Source organism: Apodemus sylvaticus, chromosome 10 (genome assembly GCF_947179515.1).
Source record: "Apodemus sylvaticus chromosome 10, mApoSyl1.1, whole genome shotgun sequence".
Classification (NCBI taxonomy): domain Eukaryota; kingdom Metazoa; phylum Chordata; class Mammalia; order Rodentia; family Muridae; genus Apodemus; species Apodemus sylvaticus.
The window spans coordinates 110,187,316-110,203,146 of NC_067481.1; positions in this window are offsets into that span (position 1 = coordinate 110,187,316).

A 15,831-nucleotide genomic window follows, 5' to 3' on the forward strand; every position below is an offset into this window, starting at 1 on the left:
TGGCATTTTAGTAAGGAATGGCAAAGGAGATGCTTTAGCTTCTGTAGGCCAAGATCTGGGACCTACTCACATAAACTCAGGTGACAATAGTTCCCTGTTATGTGTAATTTTACAGCACCAGTCTAGAGACACACAGGTCTCCTGTCGCTCCTATTGACTGTCTGATTCACTGTCAGTCTCAGGAATCGGATTTTTTTTCTAGGAAATTTCACAAAAAGAGATCACTGAAAGAAATACTTTTAAAGATAAAGATATTTATAAATTAGCATATTTTGTCTGTAAAAAATTCTAATATGTATATGTCATATCTTAAAGAACAGATATATTTTTCTTGTATGAGTGAGGATTATGTCCAATATGAATAATATCTCCTGATCTAGCAGTTGTAAGCTCTTTAAAATTAATTTAGAAAAAAAATTACAACCTTAAGGGATTCAGACTGTGTTAAGTACTAGAATTTGGATAGCAATCAATGAAGTAACCTTTGGACCAGAATTGTATGTTTGCATATATCATGTCCTTAAAGGTCCTTAAATTTTTAGTGTAACCTTATGTTATCTATTGCAAAGAAAGACTCAGACCCATATTATTATTTTATATATCTTTTACCTATGTGGATTTATTGATTAAATATATTTTCATCTTTTCATGTAAATTTTGAAGTTTAATGTCATAAGGAACAAAATGAAATAGCGCCACATTAGGAGGTTTAACTTACTTGTAATCCATTTGATATTATGTACATTATATTAAATACAAACCATGATCTCATGTTTATAATTTATACATAAGTAATAAAAGGGCATATTTTAGTAAGCCATGTATTTGTGTTTATTGCTTGTTGGAATTCAATTTCCATAAAATTTCACATGAAGTCCTTTAGCAAACATATTATTAGGGCAGAAAGTAAACCAGACATGTGTGGAGCAGAAGAGTCCTGAAGGGCATTTTATCTGAGAGGAAAATTAGCTGCAGAAATAGCTGCCAGTGACATCCAGCACAGGGTAGCACAAATGTTCACTGCTGACACCAGTCTGTCTGTCTGTAGGCAACTAATTCTTTGATTATCAGTTGGGTTCTGTGAATATCAAAGTTTCTACTTCCTTTGTTAGTATCCAACTGAAAGTCTAAAATAACCTAGAGCTGGAAAAAGTATCCAGTCTCTGATTCTGACAGTTGTCTGGCTGCATTAGGGATATGTCTTACACCCAGTCTGCTGTTTCAGAAAGCTCAGGGCATCATTCTCTAGGATAAGATTGTCAGAGGAGGTCTGAGAATGTAAGGTCTCATAAGAATATTTTTCTCTGTGTTACTATAGTCTGAAAGCCACTAGACCTAGAAAAACCAACAGGGAGTAAAATGTTGAACTAAGATAAACTGAGAAATATTTCCTACCTGATTCTTTATGGTCTCCTTATGTCCCCAGGTTACACCACCATGGCCAGTAAGAGGAAAATATAAAAAACTATATATAATGAAATAAAAAACAAAAATAAAAAAATATAAAAATTCACAGTATACTAGCTTTGGACTAGCCAGCTCCTGTCTTTGGGGATGGACAAACAAATGTAGTAGAATCCTCACCATTCAGGATTATGTTAAGCAGGAAAGTCCATTAACTTCACAGTGGCACAATTGCCACTCCTGGGAAGCCAGGCTCACAGATGCCTACTCAAGGAATTTTCACATCACCTTTCCATGACTCACTGAGCCTTTCCCAGGACCACATCTTCCACACTGGTTTACAGTGAGATGGAAATCCAGTTTCCTTTGGCCTCTCTCTCATTTCTCTAAGCTTCCCATTCTCACTCTCAAGTACACTCCTCCTTCATCTTGCAGGCATAAATATGGGTGAACTCTCTAGGGACTAATTGAAAGCCCTGAGAGCAGTAGGTGTGACATCACTAGAGACATCACAGGGGATGCCCAGAGCTCTCCCGGATTCACTAGACTGTTCAGAGAAGGGGTTGTTTATGTCATGGGGAACAGGATTTTTCTTCCTGTTAATGCTCTTCCTCCACTGAACAGAAGCTGAGGTGCTCATCTCGCGAGACTCTCCTGGGACACAAATGTTGATCACCTCCATTTCAAAAGTCAGTGGTCTCAGTCACTGAGATTTGTCAGTGTCAGAACAATGGGAAAGTGCTGTGCTTTATTTCCAAATGTGTTAGCTGTGGAGACCTGGGTCAGGATGGAGAGAATAGCCAACCCATCAAGTTGGCAGCAGAAGACTTGAGATGTCCACTTTCTTCCTAGGCTTTGGCTGCACGAACTTGTTAGAAGGCAGTTCCAGGGTCACCTTCAGCATGTGAAGATTCAGGACGGGAGGGACTTTCTCAGGACGGTCTTGCTTGGAGATGATGGCTGCGGACAGGAATCAGGAAAACAAGATGACTCAGATATGACACTGTGACTGAGAGATGAAAACAAAGGGTATAGTGCATTCTCTGTATTCCCTGCTCTGTCAGTCAGGCTGTGAGAGACTCATCTCACCAGACACTCCCCAACAGTCGTGTGTCCAAATTTGTCAACAAATGTCAAATTATACATGTTCTGAATAGCTCTTGTCTGTCTCTTTGCCTTAGAAATATGTACAAAAATGTTTTAAAATTGAATATTTTCATGGAAAATAATACAGATAAAATGATAGACATATTAAACATGTCTAAATTAATTGAAGTGTTAAGTAGAAATATTTTCTGATAAAAGTGTAGACTTTCATCAAAAGTATTTCTGATGAGATTGAAGAAATAAATAGAAACATGTGTTAAAACTGAAGATATTCCTGGATAATTATACAGATAATATGGGGGATATAGGAAACATTTCTAAACTAAATAAAAAGGTAAGTAGAAACATTTTCTTTTACAATTGAATATTTATATGGAAAATATTTCAGAAAATATTGAAGAAACATAGAAAAATGTGTTAAAATAGAAGAATTTGTTGGTAAATAGAAAACATATAAAATATATCTTAATTGACGAAGCACACATAAGCACATAGAATCATATTTTAATGAAATTGAAGATTTTGGTGGAAAATATATGAAAAAATTGTAGAAATATACAGAAATATGTGAAAATTAAATATTTCATGGAATATAATACAGAAAAAATGTTAGAGAAAATTAAATATTTCTAAAATTACTGAAGTCTCAGAGGAAACACTTTCTGATTAAATATAAGATTTACATGGATACTGGTTTTTAACAAATTGAGGAAATATATAGAAAAACATGTTAAAATTCAAAAAATTGGAAAATAATAAAGGTAAAATAGTAAACATAGAAAATATATATTTACTAATTGACCAAGCAGATAGAAAATATTGCTGATAAATATGCAGATTTTGAAGAAATGTATTACTGATAAAATTGAAGAAATATAAAGTAAATTATTTAGAATATTTTCATGGAAAATAATACTGATAAAATAGTTGACAAAAAATTGTAAAATAATTAAAAAGGAAGTAGAAACATTTTCTGGCAAAATTGAAAATTTATAAGCAAGTATTTTTGACAAAATTGAAGAAATATATAGAAAGTGTTAAATAGAAGAAATAGTTAGAAAATAATACAAATTAAAAGCAAATATTGAAGAATTTACTTTTACTAAATGATGAAGGATAGAAAAATTTTCTGATGACTTTGAAGGTTTTGATAGAAAATGTGTCTGATAAAATGAAAGAACTCTAGAAAAAAGTGTTCAAATAGATTTTCATAGAAAATAATACAGATATAATGGTAGAAATAGAAAACAAATTCTGGCTGGAGAGATGGCTCAGTGGTTAAGAGCACTGACTTCTTTTCCAAAGGTCCTGAGTTCAAATCCCAGCAGACACATGGTGGCTCACAACCATCTGTAACAAGATCTGACACCCTCTTCTGGAGTGTCTTAAGACAGCTACAGTGTACTTACATATAATAATAAATAAATCTTAAAAAAAGAAAAATTTAAATTAATTAAAGAGTAAATTATAGTCATTTTCTGATGAAATTGAAGATTTTGATGGGAAATATTTCCAATAAATTTGAAGGAAATATATATAAAAACATGAGAGGATTGAAGATTTTTCAAGGAAAATTATACAGATAATATGGTAGACATATTAATCATTCTTAAACTAATCGAAATCGTAAATAGAAACATTTTCTGATAAAATTAAAGATTTTCATGGAAAATATTGATAAAATTAAAGAAAGTTATAGAAACAAGCATTAAAATTGTAGACAACAATTGTTGGAGAACAATAATCATAAAATATTAAAAATACAAAATATCATTTCTAATTGACCAAGCATATAGAAAAAATAATATTTAGATTTTAATGAAAAATATTTCTTTTAAATAAATTTTATTAGAAATATATTATATTTTAAATGATTTCCCCTTTCCTGGTTCCTCATCCCTGAAAATTCTATAAGCCATCTTCCCTCCCCCAGTTCTCCATCAATCCTCTCCTGCTTCCCTGTCCTGTTATTCCCCTTATACTACAGCATCGAGCCTTTCCAGGACCAGGGGCCTCTCCTTCCTTTGATTTCCAACATCTGAAGAAATCTAGAAAAAAGTGTTAAAATAGAATATTTTCATGGAAAATAAAACAGTTAAAATGATAAACAGAAAATATTTCAAAAATAATTAAAAAGTTTAGTAGAAATACTTTGAGATAAAATTGAAGATTTTGATGGAAAATATTTTTTGATAAATATGAGAAGTGTTAAGATTGAATATTTTCATGGAAAATAATACAAATAAGATTATAGACAGACAACTTTTCTAAATTAATTAAAGAATTTAGTAGAAATATTTAATGAAAAAGTGAAGAATTTGAAAATTTTTCTGATAAATTTGAAAAGTGTTAAGATTGAAGAAATTCATGGAAAATAATACAGAAAATTTGTTTATATATTAATCATTTATATATTAATCATTTATTAACTACAGTGGTAAGTAGAAATATTTTCTGATATAATTTAAGATATTCATGGAAAATATTGATAAAATTAAAAAAATATATGGAAAAGTGTTAAAATTGTAGAATTTCTTGGGAAACAATAATGGTGAAATAATAAACATACAAAATATATCTCTACAGATTGAAGAAGCAAGTACAAGAAATATTCTAATAATATTGAAGATTTTCATGAAAAATATTTCTGTTAAAATTGAAAAACTATAGAAAAATGTATTAAAATTGAAGATATTCATGGAAAATAATACAGATAAAAAGGTACACATAGAAAACATTTCTAAACTATTTAAATAATTAAATAGAAACTTTTTTTTATAAAATGGAAGATTTACATAGAATATATTTCTGATAAAATTGAAGAAATATATACAAAAATGTCTTAAATAGAAGATTTTCATTGATAATAATACACATAAAATGATAGACGTATTAAGCATTTCTAAAATAAGAAGTGGTCAGTAGAAACATTGCTTGATAAGATTGAAGAAATACATAGGAAAAGATATAAAATTGAGAATTTTTTTGTAAAATAATACTGGTGAAATAGTAAACCTACAAAATATATCCTTATTAATTGACCAAGCACGAAGAAACAATTTCTAATAAAAGTGAAGTTACTGATGGAAAATATTTCTGATAAAACTGAAGAAGTATATAAGAAAAGTGTTCAAGTTAGAGATTGTCATGGAAGATAATACAGATAAAATGGTAAATATATTATATATTTCTAAACTTAATGAGAAACATTGCTTGATAAGATTGAAGAAATACATAGGAAAAGATATAAAATTGAGAATTTTTTTGTAAAGTAATACTGGTGAAATAGTAAACCTACAAAATATATCCTTATTCATTGACCAAGCACGAAGAAACAATTTCTAATAAAAGTGAAGTTACTGATGGAAAATATTTCTGATAAAACTGAAGAAGTATATAAGAAAAGTGTTCAAATTAGAGATTGTCATGGAAGATAATACAGATAAAATGGTAAATATATTATATATTTCTAAACTTAATGAGGTGGTATCTAGGAACATTTTCTGAGAAATTGAAGATGTTCATCTAAAATATTTTTTGAGCTGGATGGTGGTGGCGCACGCCTGTAATCCCAGCACTCTGGGAGGCAGAGGCAGGCAGATTTTTGAGTTTGAAGCCAGCCTGGTCTACAGAGTGAGTTCCAGGACAGCCAGGGCTACACAGAGAAACCCTGTCTCAAAAAAACTAAAATCCTAAAATATTTCTGTTGAAACTGAAGTAATATGTAGACAAATGTATTAAAGTTGAATAATTTAGTAGAAAATAATCATGGTAAAATGCTAAACATAGAAAATATGTCTTTATTAATTGACCAAGTGCATAGAAAGTTTGGTAAAATTGGAGATTTTGATGGAATATACTAATAAAATTGAAGAAATATATAGAAAAATGTGTTAAAATAATAGCATTTCTTGAAAAAAAGGTAAATGATTGATTGTTGTCATGGTGTTATATAAATGATTGATTGTAGTCATGATGTTTTTCTTGCTGGTGAGATTACTAGGGAAATAAATGGAAGCCACAGTAACGAAAAAGGCTATCTTTTTTTCCACTGGATGTTTTCAGCTCCTTTGTCGAAGATCAAGTGACCATAGGTGTGTGGATTCATTTCTGGGTCTTCAATTCTATTCCATTGGTCCACTTACCTGTCCCTGTGCCAATACCATGCAGTTTTTAACACTATTGCTCTGTAGTATTGCTTGAAGTCTGGGATACTAATTCCCGCAGAAGTTCTTTTACTGTTGAGAATAGTTTTAGATATCCTGGGTTTTTTGTTATTCCAAATAAATTTGAGAATTGCTTTTTCTAACTCTGTGAAGAACTGAGTTGTGATTTTGATGGGGATTGCATTGAATCTGTAGATTGCTTTTGGCAAGATGGCCATTTTAACTATATTAATTCTGCCAATCCACAAGCATGGAAGTTTTTTTCCATTTTCTGAGGTCTTCTTCGATTTCCTTCTTCAGAGACCTGAAGTTCTTGTCGTATAGACCCCAGGGAACCAAATAACCCTATTAAAATGGGGTACAGATCTAAACAAAGAATTTTCACCTGAAGAAATTCAGATGGCCGAGAAGCACCTTAAGAAATGCTCAACATCATTAGTCATTAGGGAAATGCAAATCAAAACAACCCTGAGATTTCACCTCACACAAGTCAGAATGGCTAAGGTTAAAAACTCAGGAGACAGTAGGTGTTGGCGAGGATGTGGAGAAAGAGGAACACTCTTCCACTGCTGGTGGGATTGTAAGAGGGTACAACCACTATGGAAATCAGTCTGGCAGTTCCTAAGAAAACTGGACATGACACTTCCGGAGGACCCTGCTATACCTCTCCTGGGCATATACCCAGAGGGTTCCCAGGCATACAATAAGGACACATACTCTACTATGTTTATAGCAGCCTTACTTATAATAGCCAGAAGCTGGAAAGAACCCAGATATCCCTCAGTGGAGGAATGGATACAGAAAATATGGTATATTTACACAATGGAGTACTATTCAGCAATTAAAAACAATGAATTCATGAATTTTCTAGGCAAATGGTTGGAATTGGAAAATATCATCCTAAACGAGGTAATGCAATCACAAAAGAATACACATTGAATGCAATCATTGATAAGTGGATATTAATTAGCCCTGAAACTCTGAATACTGAAGATATAATTACCATATCAAATGATTCCCATGAAGAGGGAAGAAGAGGGCCCTAATCCTGGAAAGGCTTGATCCAGCATTGTAGGGGAGTACCAGGACAGAGAAAAGGGAGGGGGAAAGATAGGAGAATGGATGGAGAGAAGAGGACGTATGGGACATATGGGGAGGGAGGAACTGGGAAAGGGGAAAGCCTTTGGATTGTAAACAAAGAATATAGAATATATATATATATATATATAAACATTAAAAAAAAAGAACTTCACCTGAGTTTGTCACTAAACTACATCTATATAACCTCTCTCCCTCTCCCTCTTTCTCTGTTCTCTCTCTCTCTCTCTCTCTCTCTCTCTCTCTCTCTCTCTCTCTCACACACACACACACACACACACACACACACACACAGGCACACAGAATTAAAACACAGATAAGCCAGTAGAGAGTAAAATGGCTGTTGTCACTGACAATATGAGTGGTCCGCACCCATCCATTTGAGATTTCTTTCCTTTATACCATTTCTGCTTCTGAATGTTCCCCATTTGTATTCAAATTTTCGTTAATGAATGAAATGATTGCTACTGTACTGAATGCCATGTCACTTCCAGGAGAAGGGTTCAATGAGCTCTGAACCAACCAGAAGATGACAGCGCCCATAGCAGTGGAGACATGCTTACCCCAGGTGAATTCTGGAGCCAAGGGGGTTCCCAGAAATGACTAAAATCTAAGGCTACATGAGAAAGGGACCTTGAAAGGAAAGACACCCAAACTTTGTGGAGAGCATACACCTTGAAATCCTTCAATATATTCCCCGTGAGGAGCCCGAGCAAAACTAAACAAGAGCTTCATTTTGCCCTTGTGGACTTCTGAGATGGGCTTGATATTGTCAAGTACTCAAGTCAGCAATCACCTGGCATTTAAACTTAGTTTGAACTCATGATTAAATGGAGTTTGGTAACAAAAAGGCAGTCCTTAGGACAAATTTCATTTTCTTGTTTCCAACATTTATATATTATAATCATTTACAAATGTATAATAGAACACAAATTGCCGAGGAATCTTACAAATGTAATAAATGTGATAAGACATTCACAACACATTTATCTATTAATATATAAAAGAACACATTCTGTAGAGAAGTGCTGTGCATAAGCAACATTTTAAAGCCTTTGTATGTAACAGTAGTCTTAGAAAAAGACTTTGAAAATTCATGAGAAAAAGTTATAATTTAGATAAATGCCATAAACATAGATGATGTGTTAGTGTTTTGCAGTTTCTGGTATCTTTATACAAGAGTAAACTCTTTAGTATGCAATCAATCTACTATAGCCTTTACATATTACAGTAGTCTTTAAAGGCATTCCTGAAAACCAAAAGTACTCTGTGACTACAAATATTTTGACAAGTACTGAAGCAACACACTTATATTGTTTTACTCGAGATTATTTATTTTTGTAAAAACACTGTGACATGTGTCAAGAATCAATTCAAACATTATAATTCCCCTCAATTTGATTTGCCCTTGAAAACATGTATTGACTAAAGACACATGAAGCCAACAGTAAGGAAATCTTTTTAGATTTCACAATTAAGTTACATGAAAGAAATTTTGCAGGTGTAAGAATTTATGGTAGTGTACTAGTGCCTTTTATGTTGTAATTATAAAATATAATGTCCAAGACAACTTCTGAAAGAGTTGAATTTGGTTTATGATTCCTGAGGGTTATGGGCTGACCATGATAGTTGATACCCAGCAAATGTCTAAGAAGTGGGAGAATTAGCCTGAGGCAGAGAGAGCTTTCAAATTGCTTATCCAATGCAAGAGTTCATCTAAGTGTTCATCCCTGGATCATATACACCCAACCAACAGAAATGCAATCAGCGTATTGTATTCTCATATTTGTACATACTTTCTAAAACATACCGACTTGAAATGAATGACTTGGAAGGGAAGAAGTGGGGAAGGCATTGAGAGATAACAAGGTATGACAAGATATAATTTAATTAAAAAGTCAAATAATTTTTCAATAAAATCACAAGTAGACAGGCAGCATGCTAGTGAAGAAGATTGTGAACTGAAAGAAGATAAGGTTCAGTGCCATAAACAACTTGGTAGGAAATCAAGTCCTGTAAATACAGTCCCAAGGGATCTGATGCTCCTTGGCCTTGCAGGTATTGCACTCAGATATATGCATGCAACACATCCATGCACATAAAAATGAAACTATAAAGGAATTGACTATAGTGCTGACTTAGCCCTAAGACAGAGCACAGTCAAGGCTAGTTAAAATCAATTCCTTCTGGTGTGGATTTAGGCACAGCTGTGGACATTCTTGGAACCAGCCTCCTTAGAGTCAAAACCAGCCATTTTCTAAGGATAGAATAGCACCACGTCGCTGTTCATCTGAGATCTGCAACCACAGTGCTATTAGAACACTTTTCCTTGATGTTATTTATATTCTTTGTCCTTGAAATGTCAGAAAAAAATTGTTAAATCTCTATATGCTTGAACATGGGGAATCTTTCAGTCTTGTTTTTTTAACCTTTTAACTCTGTTATTACTTTCATATTTTTGTCTAGTTCTTACTTCTCTCATGGTACACAATCCCAAAAATGCCCATCCCATTCCTCTACCCCCCTCTCTCTAATAGCATGTTTCAATCCCTCAACACCCAGTTCAAACTACTAGAAAAAATATTCAATAAAATCATAAAAAAAAAACCCTTCTCAAACCTAAATAAGAGTATGGCAATAAATATCCAAGAAGCCTATAGCACCCCAAAAAATTTAGACCAATAATAAAATTCTCTTGTCACATAGTAATCAAAACAGTAAATGTGAGAGCTAATTCTGTGCCACTGTTCTCCATCTTCAAATACTGCAGTGTGAGAGAGGGTCTTCCAAGAGTGATGGCAATCTTGTGAGTACAGTTAAGACTACCACATCTGCACAAAGGGACCCCCAAAGAGCACTCACATCAAAAGAACTGAGAAGTAGCCTGGGACATGACCCTTCCATTATCCTCCTGCACCCAGAGCTGATACTGTGCCACAGTGCTTCTTATCCAAATTCTGTGGGGCTGATCTCCCAGGAATTCCATCACACGTGTAAGCATAGGTACAACCTCCACTTCTGCTCAAATCCCAGGCCCAAGAGGAACCCACCCAGAGCCATCAGGACACAGGAACCAAGGAACAGCTGGGGACAGGATCCTTCTGCAACTTGGAGGTAGCTGGTTATGTGCCAATGCTTTCCATACCAAAATTACTCCTGGAGATCTTGTTTCTCAGGAGTACTGACACACACACAGGTTTGCAGGAAAGACATGCCTCAGTCAGAGACAAAACAGCTAACATTAGAGATAACTAGAGAGCAAGACACAAGTGTAAGAACATAAGCAACAGAGCCCAAGGTAAATTGGTATAATCAACATTGAGGTCTCCCACCACACCAAGTCCTGGATACCCCAGCATACCAGAAAAGCAAGACTCTGAATTAAAATCATATCTCACGATGATGATAGAGGACTTTTAAAAGGGCTTAAATAACTCCCTTAAAGAAATACAGGACACAGGAAAACAGCTAGAATCCCTTAAAGAGGAAACACAAAAATCCCTTAATTTTTTTCAGAAAAATACAACTAAAATGAGGAAGTAGTTGAACAACATCATCCAGGGTCTAAAAATGGACATAGATACAATAAAGAAGTCATAAAGGGAGACAACCCAAGAGGTAAAAAACCTAGGAAAGAGATCAGAAGTCATAGTTGCAAACATCACCAGAATGCAAAAAAGAGAAGAAAGAATCTCATGTGTAGAAGATGCCATAGAAAACATTGACCCAAAAGACAAAGACAATGAAAAATGCAAAAAGTTCTTAACCAAAAACATCTAGGAAATCCAGGACACAATGAGACATACCAAATCTAAGGATTATAGGTATAATGAGAGCAAAGTTTCCCAACCTAAAGGGCCAGAAAATATCTTCAACAAAGTTACAGAGAAAAAACTTCCCTAACCTTAAGAAAGAAATCTCCATGAATATACAAGAAGACTAAAAAACTCCAAATAGACTGGACTAGAAAAGAAATTTCACCTCTCAGATAATCAAAGTACCAAATGTACAATTCAAAGAACGAATATTTAAAGCAGAAAGGGAAAATGGTCAAGTAACATATAAAGACAGACCTTTCAGAATTACACCAGACTTCACCACAGAAACTTTGAAAACCAGAAGATCCTGGGCAGGTGTCATACAGACACTGACCACAAATGCCAGTCCAGGCTACTATACCGAGCAAAACTCTAAGTTACCATAAATGAAGAAAACAAGATATTCCATGTCAAAAACAAATGTACACAATATACTTACACAAATTCAGCCCTAAATTGTATAATAAATGGAAAATTCCAACATAAGGAGGGAAACTCCATCCTAGAAAAAAGCAAGAAAGTAATCTTTCAAAAAGCCCAAAATAAGATAACCATACAAAAATAACAGGAAGCAACAAACACTATTCCTTTATATCTATTAATATCAATGGCTGATAAAAAGAAAGACTAATGGACTGGATATGCAAACAAGACCCAGCATTTTGCTGCAAAGTGGAAACACACATCAGTGACAAAGAAAGGCACTACCTCAGATTAAAAGGTTGAAAAATAATTTCCACACAAATGGTCCCACAAAACAAGCTTGACTAGACTTTGTAATATTGAATAAAATTGACTATCAACCAAAAGTTATCAAAAAAATATAAGGAAGAACACTACACACTCGCCAAGGAAAAATCCACTCTCAGTTTTGTACATCTATGTACTCTCAGTTATGAACATCTATGTGCCAAATGTAATGGAACCAGCATTCATGAAAGAAACTTTACTAAAGCTAAAGGCATGCATTGCACCTCACAATATTAGTGGGAGGTTTCAACACTCCAGTCTTAGAAATGAACTGATCATGGAAACCGAAACTAAATAGAGACACAGGGAAACTAACAGAACTTATGAACCAAATGCATCTATCAGAAATTTATAAAATAGTTCATCCTAAAGCAAGAGTATACCTTATTCTCAGCACCTCATATTGCCTTCTCCAAATTTGACAACATGACCAATCACAAAACAGAGCTCAACAGATACAAGAAAGTTGAAGATAACCCCATGCATCCTATCACATTACCAAAGACTGGGTTTGAAAAAACAGAAAGCCCACACAAACATGGAAACTGAACAATACCCTACTCAATGATAACTTGGTCAAGGAAGAAATAAGTTAAAAAAATTTTTAGACGTTAATGAAAATGAAGGCACAACATACCCAAACCTCTGGCACACAATGAAAACAGTGCTAAGGAGACTCATAGCTCTGAGTATTTTTAATTCCCATAAAACCTGTGGAAATTATAGGACACTCATACACTAATATCTTTTCATTCACACTGAGCAGTGGTGCTCAGCCTTAGAAGAAGTGTATTGAAGTTGTCTTGAAGGCACAGTACAGCAGAGGCAGGATTACACCTTCAAAGCAAGTCTTAATTGCAAATAATTAGCCAAGTCTCAGCTACAGAAGACATTGCTCTAACCACAAAGAAATATTAAATACAAAAGCTTCTGAGCAAAAAGAATGAAATTCTTAAATATGAGGAAACTATGGAGAATAGAAACAAATAAGTGATTAGAGCATTTACTCATAGAGAAAATGAAATTCAAAAAGCAATAGGAACCATTGACTTTTTAAAATGATAAACATATTTGAAAAAGACACATAGGTATTTTAACATTTACAAAGAGCAGACATTTGTTGGTAGAGGGCATGACAGTAAAAAGATAGTTTTTTACTTTGTCCCTATGGGCAATGTTACTGGGGCCAATCACAGCACAGGGAATGTTTTGTCTCACAAATTTGTTTGCTGACTTAACTATATCATTGAACATTCCACATATCTCTACAGGAGAATCCCCTAATTGGTAATTCAATATTCATTGGCTCAAGCTAACCTACCCAAATTTTACACCCCCACAATCTGGTGTGTTTTCTTTCACATACATGCATTAATACATGCTGGGAATTTAATGGGATTAAAGGCGTGCACCACCATGGCTCAGCAAAAATATCTTTAATGACAGCATGCATTCAGCTCTGGCTAATGCTCTTTTAGTTTCATGCCCCACGTTATACTTTAAACAATTAAATAGGGACAGGAGACTGAAAGTCTCATCAATTAGGTAGATGGAAGTTTTACACAGAAAAGATATTCCTGAAATTATTTCCTAAGTCGATCAGTGCCCTCATACAAAGGGTCATTCTTCAGTGACAGGGTCGTAAGTTGTAAGTCTCAAAGGATGAAAATGGAGGTAAATATATATACATTTGTGGTGGGAAAGTCTTACAGAAGTCATGCCTTATGCCTTATGGTAAGTAGATCTCTTAATAATAGCAATTTGTCCTTCAGTGGGGGTGAATTGGTCAGTCTGTTGACCATGTTCTCCCCAGCATAAAATTTTAATTTACTCATAGGTATATAGTGACCAGGATGGAGATATGGGCATCTCCACAGCACCTGAGTTGATGTGAACTGTGACATTGTTCTCCTGACTTTGGAAACCATGGGCTGGAGACCTCTAAGGAGAAGGACCTTTCTATGTATTAGGGAATAAGCCTAAAAAGACATTTCCTGTGGTGGCTTGAAGCACAAGTAGGAAGGCAGAGAAAACACCTGCGGCTTAGATCTCCACTTCCCCACAGAGATGCAAGAGATGTGACCTTTAGAGCAGGCATCTCTCTCCTGGACCAAAATCTTTGGTGAGCTACTGGGTGCCAGGCATGCCAGGCATACGCTTTTCTCTTTGGAATTAATTCATGGTGTTCTGTCCATTCTGTATGTCTTCTATCTGTTGAAGATCACTTGTGTTCTTGTACTTACAAATGCTGTTGGATGACCATCATCCCAAGCAGCCCTCCCCAAAGTGAAGCAGGTAAAGACAGAAATGAAATGCTGACTACAGAACTACTGTTGATGACCAATAAGAGAAATGACTTATGAAATTCCCTGGTCAAAATCTCTTAAGGATTCTTGGACAATATGTCTATATTGTTTCAAACACCATGGAGTTGGTCTGGGGTCTGCAATGTTATACTCATCTTATCATTTTAAGTTCTTGTGTTATAAGAGCTGCAACTTACAGGTGTCCCTTTTATAAGTTACAACATTGGTAAAGAAAGTTGGTTTAATACTTTTAACTCGGAGTAATTGAGAACATTTGGCATGAGCCAATGCAGGGAAACAGGTCTCTAAATTACTTCTAAATTGGGTAATCTTTTATGCAATTCTTATTCTAGAATCCAGACTTATAAAACAAAGGATTTAGGGCAATTACTCTTTGGTGAGGTATTGGCATTGTGAGCAGGTATTGGCAACCAAACGTTTTAATGTGTGATTAATGCTTTTGGTGATGATTTTAAAGAGAATGGATTTTTTGAAATTGTGTTTTGCCTTCCAAACTTATGGTTATGCTCTAGTATTGCAAAAAAAAAAAAAACCTTCAAAATTATGGTTTATCTACCAGTGGTCCATCGAAAGTAGTTTGCAGGTTGATCACAGGCTCACGATTCTTAATTTACCAATATTTTGTAATTAGGATGGTTATCAGAGTTATAAAAGTTACAAACAGCTGTGGCCAGTATGCGATGCTGCCCCTTTTACACAAGCTGTATTGGATGTAGTAGTATAAGCAAAATTTAACCACCACATGTGTGGAAAGTTGATCTCAGTGGGAAATTATTTGGTATCAAATAGGCTTCTAATGAACTGTTTCATGGAATTTATCGATAGACTACTAAATGCTGTTGGTAGAATTTCAGAGACCCTCAAGCAGGGGTTCCTTTTGTTACACAGTTGGTTTATGAGAATGCTATTGTAGTCTTCCATTCAGCCATACAAAGCAAAAACAGACTCATATTCATCTTTGGGCAGAAATCCGATACTCATACATCAAGACCTGGCTATGGCTGTTCCCTTGTAGGGTTCTACAGTAAAAGTAAGGCTTTCCCAGCACAGACGTGATAAGGAATATTTTAAGTATCGGGGCATTAATAATTTTAGGAAAGATTGTCCAAAATAATAAAGAAATAGACAGAGAGTAGAACTGTTCCCCTGGAGTATTTCCTC